Below are 13,794 nucleotides of genomic sequence, written 5' to 3'. Positions count from 1 at the left end.
ATGTAATTAATAAATCTATTTATGCGTAATCTGAAAATAATTGCAGTAGTTCTTCATGTACTGTAGAAATAACATTAATATGAGATCCACATGCTCGTATTAAACAAACCAAAAACAAATAAGTCTCATATCCTGTCAACTGAGTTGTCTAAGAATCCTCTCCCAAAAATATATTTTTTCTCTGTGAAGTAAGATTGAGGATTCTTTAATTGTTATGATCTGCCATTCTGGGATTTTTGGTTCTCTTAAATCTTACACCGGCCATGAAACTGAAAACTAAGTTTCCAACATCAACTTCCCTAAATCAGCAAGAGAGATTTTATTTTTCTTTTAATATTTCCTTTCTGTTGTTCTGACTAAGGAATCAAATGATTAAAGCAATAACACCACATATTGATGTTATATAAGTGAAACAGATTTAAAGAGTTGGTAATGTAATGTTTTCATCAGTATCACTGACATAAAGACCGACTAGTTTAACTGTGTGTGATTTCCACTTTCCTGTAGGAGACCGTGGATTCTATGAAACAATCAGAGTGTCTGGAGACACTGGAAATGGTGAAGTATAAATGGTTATTATCATGGAATTATGCATTAACTGAAATAAACAATGAACCCAATGTCAAAATTGCAATTTCAGTTCAAGACCAACAGGATGTTACTGATGTGACTGCAGGGTCAGACGCACCATAAACGTTTTTCAAGAGGGATGAGTTCACCAAATCTGGAAGTAATCAGGATCAATAGTATGTATCAGAGATGAAACTGCTGTTGGACACTGATTCAGGAACTGCTTCTACATTTTTCCCATACAAACCTTTGTTTTGTTTTTGGTTGTTCAATCAGGTCCTGTCCAAACCTAAAAATATTTTGTTTGAATTCAAATTGTTTGGCTTCTCAGAACCTACCTTGAAAGTAGTGTCAGCGGCACCAGTATGAAGTCTAGCATTCTGACTTTTCCTTCTATGTAGCAGCTTTTGTCATTAACAAGCAAATACTTTATTTCACTGTTTCATGTCCAAAAACCAACATCCATCATGAATATATTTAGGAGGAAATGAAAAAAACAACACAAAACCGGATCACAGTGTAGCAGTGATGTATATGTGCCCAAGTGTAGAAAAAATAGCCAGAGACACAGAACCACCAAAATATAATGTGGATTCTTTATTTCCCAACTGGCCTCACGAGGGGGGCAGCACAAATCTGACTTTAACGTAGGAGTTGATAAAAAGAGGATACCTTCAACAGCTGCCTTTTGATACATCTAATTTAAACAGTTCTCCGAAACAGTGCATCAGTATAGTTTCTCTCTATCATCAAAATAATAATAACAAATGAATAAAAAAATTAAGGATGTTAGTTTCTGTTAGCAATTTTCTGAATTGACCTGGCTCAAGCTAGAAAAAGGTTAACACAAAGTGAGAGCAGCTAAATCAAATAAAATAATAATAAAAAAATCGACACAAATATACTACAACAGTATAGGACTCGTGGAATGGATCCTAAAAAAGAGGAAAATACAGAAAAACACCACCATTTGGCATTCAATATACATTTATGCAAACCATTACAGCTTTTCAAATAAACAATATTTTAAGGATACATAGCATGTCATTTTAACACATTACTAGATTAGCATGCTTTAGCTAACAGGCTGATCGCATGCTATTGCCAGTGTTGTGCAGGAACGTGAACGGCGTTCACTGAGTGTGTTCATATTTTTAGTTAACGTTAGCTGAAGGGATCAGTTTTAAAGTAATGAACCTGAACGAGATGGATGTTCATTCTGAGATTAATGAGAGACACACTTGATAACAACACTTTTCATTGGATAGCATTAGGCACTTATTCTGGCAAACAGCATGACCAGCAGGTCTACTGCTAGTACTAGTCTGCATCATTTAGACTCATCTACTGGTATTTCTGATGCCAGTTTTACAGAGCGCTTGGCAGAGTTTTATGAACTAACAAACGAAGACTCGGACATAATAAAACTTACGCTTTTGTGCAAATTTGGCCCACCAAGACTTAAAGGGATAGTTCGGGATTTTTGACATGAATCTGTATGGCATCCCCATCACCAGTGTCATGCAATCACACTGACTTACCCCTGGCAGCATCCTGTGAGCAGAGTTCTCGTCCAGCTTTGGTCAAGCCGAAAGTAGTCCAGCAGGTTTGCTAGACCCAGCGAAATAAAACGTTTCTCTTCCCAAAACATTATGTGTTCAAAAGAGTGATATTTTTGCATCCCAAAAACATTGTAGTGGAAAAAGTCACACGTCGTTATCACTTGGTCCTATTTTCTCTCTGTTCGTATCAGTGCGCGCCGTCATTCTGACAGCGAGCTCAACTTTGAGGAGGGCAGGGAAGTCGCTGTTGTTTGTGATGCAGACAGCAGCTGCTGCAACTCCGACATCCTCATCAATGGAAAGGTTCTGTATCTCGGGAATTACTAAATCCCCCTCGTGGCAACAGTAGCATCCACCTCTGTCTGCATTAATTCGCACTTGAAACAAGTGCACCATGATTTGTCGGCCACCCTGGATATCGCAGCTCCAGCTGAGGCTCCTGCGGCTCCGGCTTCAGCTTCCATCACTTCTCTGTCCACCCTCTCTCTTTCTGCCCGATCTAACTCCATTTGTCGAAGTTCATCGTCAGTGTACTCGGGTTCATAAAGATATCCCTTTGGCTCTAAGTGGAAGTCGATGTTTTCCTCGTCGCTCTCGTAGTCAGACATCTTCCCTAGTAGTAAACAATCGCGAATCAAACAGGTAGGCCCTTAACCTGACAACAGCCAGATGCATGCCTCGCTCCGCCCAGCTAGGAGCTAGGCGGAGCGAGACATGCATCTGGCTGTTGTCAGGTTAGTAGGCCCTAGCTGTCAGGTCATGGTGTCGCGCGCACTGATACGAACAGAGAGAAAATAGGACCAAGTGATAACGACGTGTGACTTTTTCCACTACAATGTTTTTGGGATGCAAAAATATCACTCTTTTGAACACATAATGTTTTGGGAAGAGAAACGTTTTATTTCGCTGGGTCTAGCAAACCTGCTGGACTACTTTTCGCTTCACCAAAGCTGGACGAGAACTCTGCTCACAGGATGCTGCCAGGGGTAAGTCAGTGTGATTGCATGACACTGGTGATGGGGATGCCATACAGATTCATGTCAAAAATCCCGAACTATCCCTTTAACAAACAAGTCCATAAGTCAGCCACGTCAGCTTAAGATGTAAAGTAACACATCAGGTTAAAGCATCCTATCTAACTTGGGGAAATATCTACAAAGGAATGAACAGCTCCCTGATTTGTTGGTACATGAGACCTTACAAGAAAGTTCAGATTTTTTAACTTCAAAGGTCACTGCTCTGCTCTCTCCATGCGGTGCCACTGTTTAACAACACCTCATTTCTTTCAAGTAGCAGCAGGTGAGAGCATAGCAGTGAGCGGCATCACCGCTGGTTATTTCCCCATGCAGTTTGCATTGGGATGCTATGTAAATCCATCGCCCTTGCTGCTGATACCACGCTCAGTCTGAATGCACCTTTAAACTTGCATTTCCTCAGTATGATCAAAAACAGTTGATGCTGGCCGAGCACCAGCACCTTTGTAACAACATTTTCTGCAAAAACTATTCAAGTAGATTGTTTTTGACTCATTGCGTAGGAAAAGATAATCAATATGAGGGCAAAAATCAATCAAAGTTCATTGCCATTTCTTTTCTTAATGCTGAAATATTTCCTCATTATTTGTGCTAAAGATTGTGTGCATTTTATGCAAAGTAAACAATTGAGATTATTCTGTTTATAAATGTTTTTTTCAGACCTGATAACTGTCATGATTCTGCCCTTTGTAGACTCCTGTTTAAGTTTTTTTTTTGCATTTTCAGTTACACTTTGAGGTAATTTAGTATTCTGATAGTCATCGGTTTCTTTTCCATTTTGTGTTATATTTAATCAGTGCTGTACTTTTTGATTTACTCTCTCTTATCCCCTTGTGCTAGCCTACTTTCCCTTCGCTCTCTTCTATTTACTTCATCCATACCTGCTCCCTATCAGCTGATTAGCCCATTCTTTGTTCTGTCTCCCATTGACCCCGAAATCCCACATCCCCCATCACCGCCCTGCTCCGCTCCGCCTCGCTGCGCTACAGACCACCTGCGCAAAGCAAAGCCGACAGTCTCCGCTGTTCCTCCCGTCTTGATCCGCTCCGACTTTCCTCGGAGCTCGAGTATAGCATGCGTGAAATTATTACTAAATTCATAGGAGCAAAACAGAAATGCTTAATTTAACATGACATAATTAAAAATCCCCATCAGCATCCAGCGGATGTGCAGTTTCTGCCCAAATATTTTGTTTTTGTTGTGGATTTTTGAACAGTGAAAATAGTTTTATATGAACTATGTCTGTTTTCTACTTCCAAACTCAGCATCTCTTCATCCATGCCTGCAATAAGAAGTTTCTTTTGACTGGATTCGATTAAACTTTTAAGCCTCATATAAAATAAATATTTTGATTGAGAGGAGAAATCTGTTTCCTGGTATGTTGAAGTACCAATAGTTTGCATCCAATCATTTAATTAAACAGCCTTGGGTTTTAAATTTATAAGAAGTATGCTCTAATTTGTAGTCACCAATCTGTAATTACTATATTTTAATTTGACAAACCGGATCTTCTCGCCTTTCTTTTTCCTGTTTCTGATTGCAATTGCAGATCTTGACCTGGCCGGACCAGAGCAGAGCTCAGCAATAGTTCTGCTCTGTATTTTGATGGTGACGAATGGAGAAGACGTACGTGGATGGTGACGTGCAGAGGAGGAAAGGCTGATTTATGCTTTGAAACTAGGTCGTCTGCGTAGGTGTCACAAACAAACAAAAAGAACAAAAAGACGTCCCCGCCCCCTCCGCAGACACTCTGCTGCACCTCTCCCAAATTGTAGGTGACTGCAGACAGTGCCTTAGACAGGAGGCCGGCTTGTTTTGTTTTTTATGACCGCAATTGCGGAAAACAACCCGTGAAGTTGGACCAGCTAGAAGAGTGAGGTGCGCGAGAATGCTGGGAACCTTTTTCGACCTGGATCCCCGCTTTTTTCGTCGTCATATCCCTCCGTTGTCGGACAAACTTGCCCCCACGTCCTCACCGCCTCGGCCGTATCTAGACCCACAGCGTCAAGCGCAGACCACGCTCAGAATTCAGCATTAATCAAAAAAGTCTGCGTCGAGCTCACTGCGACACACTGCTGTGGGGAGTATAACCAGTACTTAACGTTGGATGTGGAACTGATTGATTAACATAACACACAAGTACTCCACACGACGTACTTGAGCGGGGCGGGGCGCTGGCGGAGTGTGTGGAATCTGGGGGTAACTTCCACCAAACATGACAATAAAATTTGATCATTTTAAAGTAAAGATAAGATTTTGTTACATAGATTTTATGCATTTTCTTTAGATAATTTCTTGCATTTTTTTGTAAAGAACCTTCTGGCTTGTTTTAACAAGATGTGATATGTTATATAATAAACTTCAGTTTTACTTGCATTATCAAAAAAGTTTGTTTCTCTAGTTTTTCATTTCTTCAAAATAACTACACACTCAAGCATTTTTAGTCTTTTTGGTATTGGAGAGGTTTTCTTCATTCATATTTTGCAATGTTTTAGCTAAAGCCAGGCTAACACCCTGCGATTTGTTGCCCTTTTCAGGGCGATTTTCCAGTTGTGCAAGAATTTTTCGATCGGGTCGGCTTTCAGCCTGATGGTGCGTCATGAGTCGTGTAGTGCAGCGGTCCCCAACCACCGGGCCGCAGACCGGTACCAGTCCGTGGGTCATTTTGTACCGGACTGCACAGAAAAAATAAAAAATTATATATATATATATATATATATTTCACTCAAGTGCATCGCGGTCCAGGCCTTTATTGGAAAGAGGCCAGAATTAGAGACAGGCCTCTATTGCTATTTGAGCAATACAGACTACCAGTGGAATGAATAAAAATGAGATTTTGTGTCTATTTGAACCTATAAAACACTAGGTTCATTTATTGAAAAAGTACAGTTACCATGTTCGCTTGGTTTGAAGTAAAAAAGAAAAAAAAAATCCTCCAATTCTGTTTAATCCTCCTCCTCAGTTTCCTCCTCCTCTTCATCTCTCCCTTTAATCTCCTCATCACTCGCGCTCCTCCTGTTCTGCTGCGTGTCTGTTCTCTTCCTCGCGCAGACGGGCAGCAGTCAGGGCCTGTCGTCCAGCAGCGCAGGGCTGTGGTACTTGTATGTTACTACCACAAGTATAATGTTGAGGTATGCCCAGAAAAAACGTTTATATAGAGTTTATATAAACGTTTATATAATTTATCGACGATCAAAGTCTGAGCGATGAATTACATCACATGAATTCTGAATTACATCAGTTGGTGCATCTGTGCCTCTTGACACAGGTTAATTCAGTTCAAGACTCATCCGTTCTATAACATCCTATCTTTGTTAAGTGGGATTTTCTGCAGTTACAGCGACCAAAACAAAGCTACGGAGCAGACTGGACATCAGGAGCACACTTCGTCTGTCATTGTCTCCGATGACGCCCGGCTTGTTGTTTTATTTTTATGCTGTTTGTATTTACTGGATCGTATTTAGCCCCCCACCCCGGTCCGTGAAAAAATTGTCTGACATATAGCGGTCCGTGGTGCAAAAAAGGTTGGGGGCCGCTGGTGTAGTGTACAGGGGTTAACGAGGGGCTATCAGCCTCTCACGACCACCTCCCCATCAGGAAATTGTAAGAAAATCAAACATGTTTGTCATGGATGGAAAATATTTCTTACATGATTAGTCATGTGACTAGTCAAATTACTTTTTCTAGTAAAACTCAAATCGCACAGGAGAACGGTTTCTTACCTGTGTGAATTCTCATATGCAGATTAAGCGATGATTTCAAGGTGAAGGTTTTTCCACAAGTAAGGCATGTAAAAGGCTTCTCGCCTGTGTGAATTATGTGTCTATTAAGAATGCTTTTATCTATGAAACTTACTTACTTACTACCAGTCAACTTACTTTTTTCACCCAAATTTCTTCCACAAATCATACAGGTGAACGGTTTCTCACCAGTTGGCTGTGTGCATCAAAATGACATTTTTGACTGAAGTTTTTTCCACAGGATACACATTCGAAAGGTTTCTCACCTGTGTGAACCCTGATGTGAGTAACAAGGGTAGATTTAAAGGTGAAGCTTTTCTCGCATAGAGACATTCAAAAGGCTTCTCACCTGTGTGATTTCTGCTGTGAAATGTCAAACTGTTTCCTTAAATAAAACTTCTGCCGCAAATCGTACAGGAAAACGGCTTCCCACCAGTGTGAGCTTTCATGTGGTCACTCAACTTACTTTTTCTGGTAAAACTTCTGCCACAAATCCTTCAGGAGAAAGGCTTCTGAACTCTGTGAATTTTGATGTGTTTATCAAGATTACATGTCTGAGTAAAAATTTTTCACAGGACAGAGATTCGTAAACCGTGCAATCTGTCTGAGTTCTCATGTAAACCATTAAATTATGTTTGTTCAGAAAGCTTTTTGCACATGCCATACATTGGAAAGGTTTCTTTCCTGTATCCTCAGTCTGCTCTTCAGGCTCAATGATGGGGATCTCCATAGTTTCTTTTTTTGTCCAGGGATGTTCTGGCTCTTGCTGCTCCTCTTTTATTTGCAGAGGCTCTGGTTCTTCTTCATCCAAATTGGATTTCCTCTTCTGGTGGAGGAGCTGCTGGCCAGAGAAAACCTCCTCTTTCCAAACATAATCCTGTACGTGGTCTGCAAAGACAAACACAGAAGACTTTCTATTGTAGGTTGAAAAAAGGATATGTTAGGGTGACCAAACATCCGTATTTCCCAGGACATGTCCGTATTTCACGTCCTGTCCCGGGCGTCCCGGTTTTTTTTTTAGAAAGTGAGGAAATGTCCTGTTTTTTTTTTTTAATTCATTGGACCATTAAATTTACAGGCACTAGGGCACTGCACATGGAGCTGCGTGTGAAGTAATCCCTGAGCCGCGTCACTGCGGGCAGCCCTGTTCTCCAACAACATGCAAAAGTGCAAATGTATGTTTACTGACGATTTACAAAAGAGTTTCCCGCTTTCAGACCGGGTCGAGACACATTGGAGTAGGGTGACCAAACGTCCGTATTTCCCGGGACATATCCGTATTTCACGTCCTGTCCCGGGCGTCCCGGGTTTTTTTTAGAAAGTGAGGAAATGTCCTGATTTCACTGCGCACGACGCTCCGTGTGACGTAATCCCTGAGCCGCGTCAGTGCGGGCAGCCCTGTTCTTAATCAGAGGCTCTGTTCGAAAAAACCTGGGCTGCATCCTCCAAGGACGCGGTCTACCTGGACTGGATCCTTCGAAGTCCTTGAAAATAAGGAGGCCGGAAGAGTTTTGTCTGTAAATTCGAACAGGTCCTCCCTTCGGCGGGTTTTACCGGCGTATGCTCTGTTGCTTAGCAACCGTGAAAGTTGACACACAAAGCAGGAAAAGAATGAATACCGAGGTTTTCAAAACTGTTTGTTTATTTATTTAAAAAAGTTAAAGCGAACAAAGACTACACTCACAAGAATCCAGAGTGGAATAAAGATTCCAACAGCCGGGAGCAGGAACAAATAAAATCTAATGTAATGATAGAAACCTTAGTCAGTTAAATAACCTGCTGCTGTCATTCTGCACATCTCTGATGTTGCTGCTATTTTCAAATATCCATTACTGTAAAAATGTCCATAGCTGCATATTGGTTATTTATTCTCCAGTTTTATATTGTTAAAACACTTTACAGTATTTTATTGTTTATATTTTAACTCTATGTTATTCTTATACAGTTTTCTAAGGTCCTCATTTGTGTGACCATTTTCTATAATCTTTCTGCTGCTGTAAATTTGCCCATTGTGGGACAATAAAGGGATTTTCTATACTATAAAAGGGTTAGAAATACATAAGTAAATCTAAACAATGTATGTATATAAATATCTCTGCAAAATCTCTAATATTCAACAACAAAAAATACTTAGTTAAGCATATTGTGCAAAACAACAATAAAAAAATTTAACTACTATCAGATTTATAGTTCCCACTCTGCAGATCTATTAGAATCTTTCCTTAAATTACAGCCAAACTCATTTACACAGTAACAGATAAAAACCTTTAGATAAATCAAACATTACCGCCACATATCTGACTCAATAAGCATTAAAACAACTATTTTCATTCATTTCAGACGGAACTATTCACAGAGTTGTATTATATTAAAGGAATAGTACACCCAAAACATGATTAGCCTTCATTTTCTACTCACCCCCATGCTGAACTACACTCTGGAGTACTTTTTTGATATCTCAAATGCATCTGGAGATCTGGGAGGCTTCTTGCTGTCTGCTGACATTCAAATAATGGAGGTCTATGGCGCCCGAGATAGAAAGGTCCACAAAAGTCCACAAAAACGTGTCAATATTCCTCCATACTGCTCGTCCAATGTAATCCAAGTGTCCTGAGTGGGTAGCGTCCAGAATTTACTCGAAACGAAGTCATTTAGAACGTTTTAGAGCCAAAACAGTAGTGTATAGGATTTCCTAATAGCGCCCCCATGCGCGCTCACGATTCTACGGAAACCGCGGCAGACCAAACCGGAAGAAAGTGCGCATTCAGCGTCTGCTCTGCCGATAATGCAAGCGTAGAAGAAGAAGTTCCGCTTTACACCTGTTTATTTTCTGCCCTGAGCCAGGTGAGCACGAGGTCAGTCTCTCTCAGAGTTTGAAAAAGTTGTTGATTAGTGATTTTAGTCGTGAAATTAAGAAGATGGTTCGAGTGTGTTCCTATCCTGGATGCTTCAATCAGATGAAGCGCAAGTGTGGAATAACCCATTCCGTAACTTTCCACAAATTACCTCTTCGGGACCCTGAAAGGCTAAAACTGTGGCTAATAGCTCTACGAAAAGATCTAAGGACAGCTAACGTGGATTCTCTCCGTGTCTGTAGTGAACACTTTTCAGCGGATGATTTCCGAACCTGTAAAGGAAGAGCTTTATTAAAGAGTACAACTGTGCCGATGGTGTCACAACTAAGGACAGAGGTATGTACTTTATAAACCATTTATGTAACTTACACGTTTGTATATGATCTGTATTTTTACCGGAACTTTTTTTAAAAACGTTAAAATGTTAAAACACGCTAATATTACTTGAGTAAAAATGTTAACTTCCACATCAATTTGGACAATCATGGAATTTACTTTATGGAACATGGAATGTTACTTTAGTTGCTTTGTTATCAGACAGATTTTTTTTACACTGTATGTATGTACAACCCACCTATTGACAAACACCCGCTCCACAGCTCAGTGTGACATTATATTAATTTTGTGATCAATCAATGTGATCATTGATGGCCTGCAAGTTGTTTGTGTTTAGGAGTTAATAAAAAATAAAAATCTGGATGATAATAACTCAACTTTTAGCACCCAGGGAAATACTAATGTGATCCATGATTTAAAATACATAAATAAATAAATAAAAAAGTGAAATGAATGACATCGTTAGAGTAATTGATGTAATATTGGATTTGATAGCCTATTTATCTTTTTGTCTTTACAGCCCAGGCTTCTTCGCAAAATACAACACCTACAGCTTCATGGAGGACACAACAAAGGAAATAATCCTTTTTCAGTTAGTGCAGGTAAGGGAAATTATTATTTCATATTTCATATTACAACATAATATGAGAACAATTGTCAATTGTGTGTTTACAAATTGACTGCACAAAGATACATATGCATATATTTTGTAGTTTTATTTGGATTTTGGTCATTCTAATTGGCAAATAATAATTGTGAAGCGGAAGACTGTGATCTATGTATATGTTTTTTTTTTAAAGGGTGGGATTGAATTTGGTTTTGTACTTAATCCCACTCGTTTTCGTTCTTCAATTTGATAAATGTAGCCTACATTATTTTTTAAATTTCTATATTTATCTATTTTCAGTTTTCTTTTTTTATTGTATCTTTTTTTTTATATTATTATTATCTATTGTATTTATTATCAATTTTGGTGCATTTATTATATTGTTTTTCTTCCATTTTTTGGGTAATGTTTCTCATTTTCATCATGTGCGGAATGAAATTAAAGAAGTAAATAAATGTATGTGTAATATGTGGAACATATTACAAAATCATTGTTGCTATCGGATTATGACAAGCACTGTCCCATCAAAGATGTATGAAAATGATTTTAAACATTAATTTTTTGTTTTGTGGTACAGGTGACAGAGGCATCCAGCTCTGCTGCCATGGAGCCAGTGGGGTTCAGGAGAGGACTTGATTATCTCCTTGAGCAAGGTCTTGAAGTGGAGGTGGTAACCACTGACCGATCACCATCTATACGAAAAATTATGCGCGAAGAGTATCCGGAAATCCACCATGAGTTTGACATCTGGCATGTTGTCAAGGGTAAGCTGACAAATTGTAATTTGTAAATGTACAATGGTAAAGGAATTACTATAATGAGGAAAATGTTTTTACAATATACTTTGGATAGCCCTTGTACAGCCACATAAACTTTTACATAATTTACCCCTCCCTTGCCAAAGCGCTGGCACCTGCCTAGGTTATACACAGCCCCATTGTGATCCCACACTCCTCTATTACCTGCTCCCACCTTGTACTTCATACCCACCAAGACTATGTTGACGTCACCCATGTGCAGAAGTGCAGTCTGTTTGGACTGTACATCTCCAATCACCTACACTCTCTGAGCCCTGAGCTCCCCATTGTCGTCAAAATTAAATTAAATGAAAAATACTTTATTTATCCCAGAAGGTAAATTAAATATTTTAAAAAGCTCACACTCCTTTCTTTTTTTCGAAACAACAAAGCAATATTGTCTCTAACACCTGGTTCCCTTGATCCTTCCCAAACTCTTTGATCCACCTGTATGAACAACATGTCCTGTCTAACGCTTAGTGCCAACTCAGTGACGTTGCCACCATACACCTGGTGGATACATTTCTTGTACTCCCCAACCAGACTATTTTATAAAGGAATAAGTTTCTTGGATGAGAAACTGGTAAATATAACGAGGAAAGCACAATAATAATGAGAAATTCAAAATTTTAAATATTTAGTGAACTTGTCATTATTATGTTTTCTCAGGGAAGCTTGAAGTATTCCATGCATCTATGCTGAAATACACAGAGAAGAGACTGCACTTCCACTACTCAACAATGAAAGCTCGCACCCAGCTTGCCGTTATGGACCACAATGAAAATGTTCAGCGTGAACAGGCCTACACCAACACAGGTAACAAGAAAGTATCTTCAAAACAAAAAAACCTAACCTTGTGCGCTTTGCTCAGTGTCATATACTCATTTATGTCCTCAAAATGAGCTGTATTGAAAAAACAGCAAACATTACATTTAACCTTCAATGGGAACCGCACCTGTTTAGTGAGCTGCTGCACTAAGATCTGCATAACAAATATGGTACTTTATGGTCCTAATTCTCACCACCACAAAATTACAAGTACCAGATTCCTAATTATTTGGATACAATTTCTTGGTTCCTTTTTTGAAACCTAAAACCGAAACTTTTTGAATGCTTTATAATAGCTATGTTATTTCATTAATGTTTCCTCTGTCTTACATTTTCTTCTTTGTTTTTTAGGACAAGCACGGTTCAATGTGGTTTACCCAAAACAAACAAAAGAATGGGTCGCCAAAAAGATCTAAGTTCCAACAACACAAACATTCCGGCAAAATCTGGTGGTGCAAGTTGTGCGGAGACGCCTGGACCCCAACATCAAGATCAAAGACCCCCACTCATATGTTAATATCCCTCCCATACCAGAAAACATTGCTCAGAAACCAAAACCTGCCAAAGAGGAAGCCATACAAAAACATACTTCCCGATACAGCAGTTAGTCTGAGTGGTGCAGTATTTTTACTCTTGCCTTTTTATATTTGTACTTATGCAAATAAAAAGTCTAGCTGGTGGCATGTAATTTTAACCTTTTTTTTTTCAAAATTCTGGGATACAGAGTCTGATAAGGGGTTTACTTAATATAGTTATGACATGACATTTTTAAATAAAATGGCATGTGTCTGTGGTTGGCTTGTCTGCATTTCACACTTAGGTCTAGAATAAATATTTAATCAAAGGAACAGAGTTACATCTTTCTTACCATCCAAAGTCATTTTGTTTATTTCCAAAACAACACAATAGTACAGGAAAGGTTACAGTTATCGGCTACATAAATTCTGAAATGTTATCTATAATGAGGCAGTATACAGGTGCTGGTCATAAAATTAGAATATCATGAAAAAGTAGATTGATTTCAGTAATTCCATTTAAAAAGTGAAACTTGTATATTATATTCATACATTACATACAAACTCATATATTTCAGATGTTTATTTTGTTTAATTTTGATGATTACAAATGACAACAAATGAAAATCTCAAATTCATCATATCAGAAAATTAGAATATTGTGAAAAGGTTCAAAATTGATGGCCCCTGGTGCCACACTCTAATCAGCTCATTAACTCAAACCACCTGCAAAAGCCTTTAAATGGTCTTTCAGTCTAGTTCTATAGGCTACACAATCATGGGGAAGACTGCTGACTTGACAGTTGTCCAAAAGACGACCATCGACACCTTGCACAAGGAGGGCAAGACACAAAAGGTCATCGCTAAAGAGGCTGGCTGTTCACAGAGCTCAGTGTCCAAGCACATTAATAGAGAGGCGAAGGGAAGGAAAAGATGTGGTCGAAAAAAGT

General features: G+C 39.1%; 1 protein-coding gene and 1 long non-coding RNA gene across 3 annotated transcripts in view; both read left to right on the top strand.

Moving 5' to 3' along the window:
- The window catches only part of LOC119779422, a 180,391-nt gene that overhangs the window by 36,095 nt on the left and 130,502 nt on the right, over positions 1–13,794 (top strand). The window lies entirely within an intron of this gene.
- Positions 10,066–11,556, top strand: LOC119779431. Its single transcript, XR_005280225.1, has 3 exons — positions 10,066–10,097; positions 10,618–10,699; positions 11,282–11,556. It is a non-coding gene; the product is annotated as an uncharacterized LOC119779431 (long non-coding RNA).

Source organism: Cyprinodon tularosa, unplaced genomic scaffold, assembly GCF_016077235.1.
Source record: "Cyprinodon tularosa strain WSP-4 unplaced genomic scaffold, ASM1607723v1 ctg1471, whole genome shotgun sequence".
Lineage (NCBI taxonomy): Eukaryota > Metazoa > Chordata > Actinopteri > Cyprinodontiformes > Cyprinodontidae > Cyprinodon > Cyprinodon tularosa.
Note: the sequence above shows the minus strand (reverse complement) of the source record. Positions and strands in the feature narration are given on the sequence as shown.